This window comes from Anser brachyrhynchus (genome assembly GCF_964034855.1).
Source record: "Anser brachyrhynchus genome assembly, chromosome: 3".
Lineage (NCBI taxonomy): Eukaryota > Metazoa > Chordata > Aves > Anseriformes > Anatidae > Anser > Anser brachyrhynchus.
In genome coordinates this window covers 84431647-84442923 of record NC_137696.1, presented here as the reverse complement: position 1 = coordinate 84442923, position 11277 = coordinate 84431647, and the positions used below count along the sequence as shown (strand labels likewise).

Sequence of the window (11277 nt, the reverse complement as noted above, 5' to 3'; positions counted from 1 at the left end):
GGAGTACTGCATCCAGGTCTGGGGCCCAGAGCACAAGAATCATTGAATCATAGAATGGCTTGGGTTGGGAGGAATTGTCTTGTTCTACCATAGGCAGGTATGCCACCCACTATATCAGATGTGGATGTGTTAGAGTGGTTCCTGAGGAGGGACATGAAGTTGATCAGAGGGCTGGAACACCTCTCCTTTGGAGAAAGGTTGAGAGAGCTGGGGATGTTCAGCCTAAAGAAGAGAAGGTTCCGGGGTGACCTTACTGCAGCTTTTCAGTATTTTAAAAGGTCTTATAGAAAAGATGGAGAGCAACTTTTTGCTCAGGCAGATAATAACAGGACAAAAGTGAATGGTTTCAAACTAAAAGAGGGGAAATTTAGGTTAGAGGTTAGGAGGAAATTCTTCATTCAGAGGGTGGTGAGGCACTGGCACAGGTTGTCCAGGGAAGTTGTGGATGCTCCATCCCTGGAGGTGTTCAAGACCAGGTTGGATGAGGCCCTGAGCAACTCGGTCTAGCAGATGGTATCCCTGCCCATGGCAGGGTGGTTGGAACTAGATCATCTTTAAGGTCCCTTCCAACACAAGCCTTTCTATGATTCTATGATTCTAGACATACTGTAGTACGTGACGTACACTAAGAAGCAGAGAGAATTGTTTTTTTTTCAGCCTAAAGAAAGGAAAACTGAGAGGAGACACACTTTCTGTTTTCCCCTCTTTCACGGGAGGATGTAGATAAGATACAGCTAAACTTCTGATGGGTGTATAGCAATGCATATTAATAGCAGAAGAGGCAATGGAGAGAAACTGGAATGGAGATATTCTGACCAGACATGAGGAAATTTTTTTCTTTATGACATTGGTTAATCTCTAAATCAGGTTGCTCAGAGAGGTTGTAGAATTTCCTTCCTTGGAGATATACAAACTCTATTAGATACAGCCCTAAGCACTCTGCTATATTTGACCCAGTCTCAGTTGGAGATTGGAGTAGATAGCCATAAGAAGTCTTTTCTAAATCAAGCCTAACTGAGTAGATCATTCTTTATGGATCTATTCACCTGAATACTTTAAAAAAACACATACATTAAGTTATTAAAGTACTGGTGAAATTTTGGGAAAAATAGATAACCATCTACTAAAATAGAATATTGCATATGTGCTATAATCAAAAAGACTCAGTTTTTGTATTCTGAGGAGTAATGTAAGTAGATAGCAAATGTACTAGGGACTGCTGTTCATAGAGGTACAGTGAAAACTTTGAATGTTCACACAAAGCTGGCAGCAAATGTGCAGAAACTTGGGTTGATTGTTGGAGTTTTGGAAGTTTCTGTGTCTAATAACACTTTTAAAAGTATACCTAGGGAGTGCTGTTGGAGTGCTATAAATGTGGGTAATTGCTTATTGATTTCGAAAGTGTTAATTTTAGTTTCAGTGTAGATTCAGTTTTCCAGTTATATCTTGTTGATATGAATAGCATCAAGTGTCCAAGCTGGTAAGTAATTGAGGCTCTGGGAGTTTGACTGTTCTTATGCTAATTAAAATCTAATCATCATCGTGAGAACAAACACCTACTGAGACTTTTTAACTGTAACTCCTAGAGGATCTTCTCAAAGTTTGCATGCACACACATTCTTTGTCAAGTGTGAAGGCTACTTAAAATGCTGAACACATTATAGCTGAAATATCACTGTTTCTTCCAAGCTTAGACACAAGAATGATCTCACTATTAGTTCACTGATTAAACCTGTGTAACCTCTTTAGTTTTCTCATGGACTGAGGACTCCTTGTTCCATCCATATACATCCCTACAGTATATATTTATATAAATATATATAATATATATAATATAATATTTATATAAATATATATAAAAATATATATATTAAATATATCCCTACAGTATATATTTAAGCACACATTTAAATATATATTGTTTAGAAACTGAAAATATGCCTTGAGAAAAGTGCTTTTGGATACAGTAAGACTGTAAACACTGACTAAAGTTGGACTGTCTGGAATATACCATGAATTCTGTCCAGTGACAATAGTGTGACTTTAGAACATTCAGCTCATCCAAGCATGTAAAAAAGAAAAGGGGGGGTGGGGGGAACGGGCCTAAAAGCACATCATGAAAAACTCAATGAAGTACAACAACCCCAGTTCAGGTAGATTTGAATATTATTACATGTTTTATTCCATCAATAGATTTAAAGAGCAAGCAGACTGTGATAAAGATTTTTTTTTTTTCAAAACAATTTTAGGAAAAAAAATCAAGAAAGTTTAAACAGTTTCGATAACGATGAAAAAGATTACAAATTTTGAATTTTAAGCTCTCAAATGCTACTTTTTAGTGCAATCTTCTGAAGTCCTTCTGGAGAGTCATCTTAAAACCACTCCCTCCACTGATTTTCAAGATGCATTTAATTTTCTTCTGCTGAATGTTACCTGAACATGTCATCAGTAGCTGAGAATAGCTAATTATAATCATGGGAGGGGTGATAATTTAAACAGCAAGTTCCCAGTTGCCCTCCAATCATAATTTCCTAGTACTGAAAGTGTGCAAAAACCATCAAAAGTTAAACCAGAACAGATTCTGTCCCTTTCACCTTCAAATTCAGACTTAAACAGGTCAAAATAATAGAATGAACTTTTATTAAAGAGATTAAACAACAACAACAAAAATAAGAGTATCTTAGAGTAGACAATTATTTTGGGGGTTCATTGTTATGTTGTTCACACTACCTGATGTATTGGGTTTATGTGTCAAGGTTTTGGTAGCAGAGGGCTGCAGTTGTGGCTTCTGAGAGAAGAATCCAGAACCTGCCCCATGTTAGATATGGGCCACTTCCAGCTGGCTCCAAAGGGAACCGCCACTGGCCAGAACAGAGCCAATAAGTGATGTTGTTTGCATCTCTGTGAGAGCAGATTTAAGAAAGGGGAAAAAAAAAATGCTGCACAGCAGCTGCTGGGAGAGTGAGCCTGGCAGACACCAAGGTCAGTGAAGAATGAGGGGCAGGAGGTTCTCCAGGCCCTGGAGCAGAACTTCCCCTGCAGGCCATGGAGGAGACCCCAGTGGAGCAGGTGAGTGTGGCCTGGAGGAGGCTGCGGCCCGTGGAGGCCCCCAGCAGGAGCAGGGGGTCTGAAGGGAGCTGCCACCCATGGGGGACCCTTGCTGGAGCAGTTTGCTCCTGACAGATGGATGTACCCCATGGTAGGGAGCCATTTTGGAGCAGTTCTTGACGAGCTGCTGCCTGTGGGCAGCCCCCACAGGATCAGTTCAGGAAGGACGGCATCCGTGGGAGGGACCCCACGTGGAGCAGGGGCAGAGAGAGACCGTGAAGGAGCGGTGGGGACAAAGCGTTAGGAATGGACCACAGCCCCCATTCCCTGTTCCCCTGTGCTGCTCAGGGGGAGGAGGTAGAAGAGGGTGGATGGGGGGAAGGTGTGTTTAGTTTCTTTTCTTTGTTTCTCTAGCTTGTTAGTAATAGGCAATACATTTCTCTAATCTCCCTATGCTGAGCCTGTTTTGCCTGTGATGATAACTGTTGAGTGATCTCCCTGTCCTTACCTCAACACTTGAGCCCTTTTTATTATACTTTCTCCCCTTTTCCCCTTGAGGAGGGGGAGTGAGAGAGTGGTTGTGGTGGAGTTCGGCTGTCCACCTGAGTAAAACCACCACACCTGAAAACATGGAAAGGGACAAAAGTAAGACTTTGGTTTTTGCATTTGTTGTTGTTGTTGTTGTTGAGGAAGGGAACAGGACTCATCAGAAACAAAAACAAAGCTTACGTGTATCTTGGGCTTCCGTGGGAGAGTCTTCAATCTGAACAAAAAGAAAATTGTCAGAGAGGCCAAATTTAGGACAGTTAGTTCTCTTGAAGTGCATCAGATAAGTGGATCAGAGAGGAGTTTCTCCTCTCTGTATGAGAACAAACACTTAACACATTGAAATTATTACTGGTATTGTTGACCAGGAACGAGCAAACCGTGTCAGGCACAAATGGGTTTAAACATGGTATTTCTGCATTGTCTGATTCCAGCTGTCATCATTGGTGTGAAGATAGCTTTGTAAAGACATCTGCTTATCATCTTTTCAGCACGAGAAGGAAAGACGAGAAAAGTAGTAAATTAAACACTCAGATCCACAAACCTGAAAAACAGAATAGGAAGGAGACAATATGAAATATGAGGATTTTTAGGTCATTTGGGCCACTGAAGGAACTACTCATGAACAACCTGTAAGAGATTTATCCAGAACACTGTAAGCGTTAACAAGAAGGGAAAGCAAAATTACCATAGATTTCATAAGACAGGAAAAAAAAAAAGAGTTTGAAGATGTATAAAACTTTCTGAACGTCTTAGAGGATGTTTAGCAAGGGGACCACAGGTGGAAAAAATGTAGAATTTGTGGTGGATTATGCAGGAAGCAGTGTGGGATAAGAAGAGGGAGGACAAAATGAGCTGGCCATGTGTAAATGGTAGCTCAGTATAATTCTTTGCTTGAACCCTGCATCTTATTGCTGCAATCTATCCTTTCCTTCTATTAAACTCTAAGTCTGTTTCCTGTGTAATGCTCTGTGTGTGTGTAATTTTCTAATGAACTTTAAGCTGGACCAACTGGTGAGCAGGAAGACAAGGAGTCCAGAACCCAAAGGGACTGAAGATTGGAGCTGGAAGCTGATTAAAAGGGGCTGAGGTTCTGGACATGGACTGTTGATAATTTTGTAGTGTCTAGTGTTTGTAAGTCATGAGAGTGAGGGTGTATGTGTGGTCCTACTGGTGAACTTCAAACTTGATTAACAAGAGGAACAGTATAGGCCTATCTGTGCTGTTCACATTTATGTGAGTGCTGTCAGTGGTAATGTGGCTACAAGTAAAGTCCATGCTCTCCTGTTTGTGTTTATCTATGTGTTTTACCATGTTTATTTTGTGTTCATGTGTATTTACTTCTTTGGAATATACACTCAGACCTACTACTGGCCTGGAATGGGGAAGAGCAGTAGCCATATCCATCAAAATTGTGAGGAAAAATCCTTGGTTCATCTGCCTTTCATAGTTGAGATTTTTAATGTTACAGCTGTTCAGATGGACTCAAAACTGACAGAATCTTTTTTTCTTGCCACCTACAACTCTGTAGCTGACATTACTCATACTGAAGCAAATCTGTGAGCATTTCTGCTGTTTTGCTGCAATGCCTTTCAAATTTCCTGGTGCTTTAAGCATTTCTTTTTTAATCTTGCTTCAAAGCACATGGCACATCTCTGAAGCCCTGGAAGCATTCAAATCTGAAGCACTCTGGGGTTTCTGAGTCATACTCTGCAATCTGAAGCATTTGAAGCACCTGGGAAGATCTGGATTATTTGTATTAATTATCTTCTTATAACACGAAAGATATACATAGAGATGTACAGCCAAAATTAAAGGCATGATCTCTCTCTCTTTTTTTTTTTTTTTTCTCCCAAAAGCTTTAAATTTATGTGATTGATCATATAAAGTGCCATTAAGTGTCACTGAAAGTCAGAGAACCACTGGGTTCTCAAGTCCTTTGGATCAGGTTCTAGTAACAGGTAGAATATTTCCCTCTAAGGGTATTTTGAACTCTCAAATAAGATTAATTTCTACTGTGCGTTTAGGATACTTAGGTGAACTAAACTTGTAAATCTTTTAAATTCAAGCACCACTATTGTTTAAGGGATATTACTTCTTCATTCTTTTCAAAGGAAAAACAAATACACCAATACTTGCCAGTCCATCACAGGAAAACTTGTCCACTTCAAAAAAGCAGACAAATTCTGGTTACTGATAGTTGTCCCTGACAATATTGATGTCTGAGACTGCTGGTGAGCTTATTGCTAGAGGGAAAATCTGATTCAAGTTGTATTTTTTAAATGTAACTTCTTCTTCTTTTTATTTATTTATTTATTTATTTTTATTTTATATGCACATCAGACGTGAACTAAGATGTTTCCACAAAACTGAATGAAGCTCCTTCTCAAGACACCTGCTTGTCAGAGAGCAGCTTTTCCTTCAAAGTGTATTTCAGTTAAATTGAAAGAAAGCAAACACTTAATTTTCACCATGTTTTACTCAAAGATACCTAATTTCACAAAGTAATATACACAGTACTATTTCTGTGACTCTAAACTCAACAGCTTCTTCTGTCACCCTGTGCCAACAGTGTGTGTGTGATAAACATCCTTTCTCTCTTGTGCTATTAATGGGACTATAAGTGGGAAATAATTTACTGAGGCTATCTGTTAGATCAGGGTCTAAAGAAAAAAACAGTCCATGTTTGTGGGAGCTAGGGTCTGTCTTCAGAAATTTAATCTGTTTATATAGCTTGTTTGTGAAATGGAGTTTCGACTCCAGCCTCAGCCTCCTTCATCAGCTTTTTTGTTTCTCATTCTTGTTTAGGTATTGTCCATTGTCACTACTGTTCGTGAAGGATTATGTTCTCCCTCTTCGTGCAAAAAATATAATCCATGAATTTGCAACTCTTTTCTGAACTCCCCTCAGTTTTCCTGCTAGTGGGTAGCTTTCTCCTTTCTCATCCACTTATCTAGGCATGAAGTGATTTCCTATTTTTTATTCTTTCTCTAATTTTGGGCTCAGCCTTTCAAATCTCTCAATATACAGTCAAACAGCAGATGCATAGAAATTCTGGAATTATGGGTTTGACAGATTTTTATATATTTTTTTCTGGATTCTTTGCAATTACCACTTACTTCAAGGTATTTGAACCTATGCAATAGCAGACTTGAACCAAACTATAATAATTTCCCATTTTATTCCCCTCAAAATCTACTCCTTGCAGTAATATCACTTGGAGTATAGGATATCATAAATCATCCAAAATTGGGTGTGGACCTGGTGCTTAGGGACATGGTTTAGTGGGTGACATTGGTAGTAGGGTGATGGTTGGACCAGATGATCTTGAAGGTCTTTTCCAACCTTAATGATTCTATGATTATAATGAAAATACAAACAGAGCAAAGGTTCTACCACACTGGGTTCTTTCCCCTCAGCCAGTTTAACACAGTTAAACTTATTTTGTTCTTTTTGTGACTGTAAAATCTTACAAGTAGCTAGAAAACAATGCCACTGTATCTGCTACATTAAGTAGCAGCGTGATTAAACAGTAAAGCTGCTTTTTTCAATTGTTAAATCAGCAGTTCAGGGATTATTTCCCTGGTAGTTAAAACATGCACAGGGCCACATGTCATTTGGATTCCGATAGGTCAGTTATAAACTCTTCCAGGTTTATTTAAGGATGAAGGAGGCCTTAGATAAAAAGAAATACCTGTTGTTGAGACTAGTCATATTTTGGTAACACACTAAATGCTGGATTTGAAGAAGGGCTATAACCTGGCCTATGTTATTGTGCTGAAAGTAATTGCAGGTGCACATAATTGAGATACATTGAGGGTGCCAACTGTGCCATAAAGCTAAGGAAGCTGGCACTGAAAATACAGCCTGAAGGGTTTTGTTCCTATTGCCATTCCCATTGACCGCAGAATCTCCCACTGATCTGAACAAGAACAGGATTTGGTCTTAACCATTGGATATTGTGCCTGTGAGTGAGACTCCTTTTCTTTTAATGTAAATTGACATGCTTTAGTTTGACAAATTCTTTTCATTATGGGCACCAGGACTACTTCATGGCCTAAGGCATTCATGGTTCTAAACCATTCCTGGCATTTCTCCTATCTGACTACAGTTTGGGTCCTTTCCTTCTCAGACTTCTGCAAAATCAAGCATTGTAACACTAAACTTGAAAATATGAGCAATTGTATCACATAGGGCAAGGTAGAAGCACAGAAGTTGTGTAAAACACTGCAACAAACACTTTTTTTTTTTTTTTCTGCTTCACATTTTTGCAGTGTCTGAAGTTGACATATCAAAGGGTAAATGCAGGCCTCTGTAGGTACCTGCCTTCCCTTTGTTTTTGGTGTAAGGGAATGAAAGAAAAAGAAAGGAAGGGAAGGAAGGGAAGGAAGGGAGGAAGGGAGAAAGAAAAGAAGGAAGGAAGGAAAGAAGGTACAAAGAAAAAGGAAGGAAGGAAAGAAGGAAGGAAGGAAGGAAGGAAGGAAGGAAGGAAGGAAAGAAGGAAAGAGAAAGAAAGAGAGAAAGAGAGAAAGAGAGAGAAGAGAAAGAGAAAGAAGAAAGAAAGAAAGAAAGAAAGATAGAGAAAGAGAAAAAGAAAGAAAGAAAGAGAAAAAGAAGGAAGGAAAGAAGGAAGGAAAGAAAAAGAAAGAAGGAAGGAAAGAAAAAGAAAGAAGGAGGAAGGAAGGAAAGGAGGAAGGAAGGAAGGAGGGAAGGAAGGAAGGAAGGAGTGGGGAAGAGAGAGAAGAGGAAGAGAGGAAGAAAGAAGAGAGAGGAAAAAGAGAGAACAGGGTGTTAGCATTTATTTACAAAGAAAAATCATTTAGTCAGTTCAATAAATAAAGGCTGGGTCTTCCAAAGAATTTCTCAGTAGTTTTAAACCAATAACAAGAGTAGAAAAGTTTGGTCTGTCTTTTTTTTTTTTTTTTTTCCTTTCTTTAAAGGAATAAACACTATTAGATATACATAAGGATATTTTGATACTGTACAGGTGGAATATCTAAGGAGGAAAAAATTGCAATTATCAACTTCTTTAGTAATTATATTAGTGGCAGTTATGGAAATTTACATCAAACTTGGATTTTTAACAACGGTGAAGTGGGCTAGGTGTTTTCACCTCAATATTTTATTCTTCATATTGTAGCAGCAGAGAAATCAATTATGGATTCTCCCTCTGCTCTTCTCTCTGCTAGTCATATTTGAAGTTTTGACGTTGTGCATTCCGTTTATTTGCTGCTGGTCTAATAATCCCCTGCATGCTGAGGAAACCTTTGTTCTCTGACAGAAGTAATAAAGCTGTCTGCACGATTCCCTCTTGTGAGACATGTAGTGCTCCCATTTTATTTAATCTAGTGGTGTGCAGCCTTTTCAAAGTAAACACTTCACAGGGACCAAACATGGAATGACATCCCAGTGACCAGCCTGTGTGAACAAAAAAATTAAAAACTTGCCTGTCAAGAAAAGAACACTGACTATTAATTTCTGGTTTCCACCCCTCAAGAAACCTGCACGTGAAACCTGGGTCAAATGGTTTTTAGCTCTCATTTCTGCTGGAGCGTGTGGAAGTGCTTCAGCTTTCCCCTGCTCTTCATTCACTCATTCTCACTGAATAGCAGCATACAGAAAATGAAGAGATCTAAATGCCAGCAGGAGGCTGGCTGCTTTCTTCTAAGCATGTCCTGAGCCCAGTCACCCAGAACAACTTGTGATCCCTGGACAAAGACACTCACAGCAGGTGGCCATATCAAGAAATTTTCCTCCTGGAATTAGATATTATTCCAGGAATCACTACTGAGTCAAACATAATGCCCCATCCTGCTGGGTCAAGTAGGATTTCATTTCAATTTCTTTACACAACGATGCGTTTCATCTTGTCTGTGTACAATGACAGTGCTCAGGCATGAAATAAATTGAAGTGCTTGAAAGGCAGAATTATCCCTTGAACCTGCAGCATTCCCGACCCCAAAAACATACATTGTCAAGTGAGTTCCAGATAAGCAGGATCTTCACTGAGTGTTTGTGCTGCTTGGCTTCCTTTAATCATACTCCCTTTTGTAAAAGGGATTTTCGAGGGGAAAGATAAATCATTGCTGAGGAAAAAGGTCATTTTCAAAAGGCTTTAAGAGCTTCATTTTGTGCAGCTTTTCAAGGTGAAACAGGTAATTCAGTGCAGTGAAAATGCTTTGTATTCAACTTAATTCACAGTTCACACTACCAAGAAAAAAAAAAGTAATGAAATAAGCTTGAATAAAATTCTTCATTAAAACTGTTCTCATAGGTGTGTGAATCACATTTTGTTGTTTGCTAATACATTGTCCTGAATATTGAAAAATAAATTTATGAGCAATACTGATTCTATGTATCCTGGCTTTAAATCATCTGTGGCTCCAATATTGGACCATTTTCTTGCTGGAGTACAAAAAGCATCAATCATTTCTTCTGGGAACTGCTTTTGTAACACATATATTGAATATACTGATACTGAGACATCCAGGCAAATCATTGGCATCCTGCCTGCTACCAAGCAGAGACTCGTATTTTGAAGGTAGGGTAGCAAATGTTTTGCAATGTTTTGTGGATAATGAGGTATTCTTTCTGTACCTCTTTCAGACTATCAAGAGAGGCTTTCTAGATCTCTGGTCACAAGTCAGACATTTGTCTTTGTTTAACATATCTATATTCTGCATTTTAACATCACGATATGAACTCAGTATAAGAATGACCAGATGAATCTAAATAGTTTAGGTTACTAGACTAAGTCTTGACCTTTCAACTATAACGTGCTTTGCATATTATAGAACTGCATAGTTCTTTCAGATTTTCCCACTGAGCTAAGTATCCTCTAAAGCATGACTCCATGTATTTGACTGGGAACAACTGTGCAAAATGTTCATTAATTTTAATTGAATCATCTAACCTTAAATAATAACCCTAATCAAGAAATTCTGCTTTTAATAATGCTTTCAGAATGATTTTTAAAAATCATCTGTATCAAGAATAAGGAATACAGAAACTGATCTTGTTTGCCTGCTGGTTATTCCCCTGTATAAAGTACTGTTGATCAAAACATGTACATCTTCAACTCTGATCCAGATCCTATACCTGCCATAAAGCTACTGTAGAGACTAAAACTAGTCATCTTTTAGTAAAAATAGGCAGAAATGCTGCTAAAAAATAACGTTCTTCTGTGAGATTACTTTATTTATTTGTTATTGCCTCATCTAAGGGAATTAAAACAACCTTAAAGACAATCAACAAAGATTGCAGATAGAAGATGGCAGATAAGCGACATCATGAAGTGATCATTTTCACTAACTTGTCTTCTTTTCCTTATCACATCTACCTATTTAACAGAAATATATTACCCCTTGCTTCCCAATCCTTATTTATTTATTTATTGGTGTGTGTGTGTGTGTGTGTGTGTGTGTGTGTGTGCAATAAAGTGTTTATTAAGGAATATCATAAAGAGATTGTGTGTAGCACATGGGATGAGTCATGCTTATGGCCTGTAGTGAAGTTCTGTTTAGAACAGAATCTAGTTTAACCTTTTAATACACTGAATCCCTCCAAACCAAAAGCCACAGACCAAGTGCCTAATCGATGTTCTTGACCATGTGGAGATAATATAAATATGGTGCTACTGATACACTACTGATACAATATTTATTGAAAGGATGAATTCATTTA

General features: G+C 38.5%; 1 protein-coding gene across 3 annotated transcripts in view; it reads right to left on the bottom strand.

Moving 5' to 3' along the window:
• Positions 1 to 2094: 2094 nt before the first annotated feature.
• The window catches only part of LOC308193161 (uncharacterized protein), a 53621-nt gene continuing 44438 nt past the window's right edge, over positions 2095 to 11277 (bottom strand). For all 3 annotated transcript variants that reach the window (XM_080587449.1, XM_080587451.1, XM_080587450.1), the window contains one exon: positions 2095 to 4138. The gene's annotated coding sequence lies outside the window, so the exon portion shown is untranslated. The remainder of the gene's footprint in view (positions 4139 to 11277) is intronic.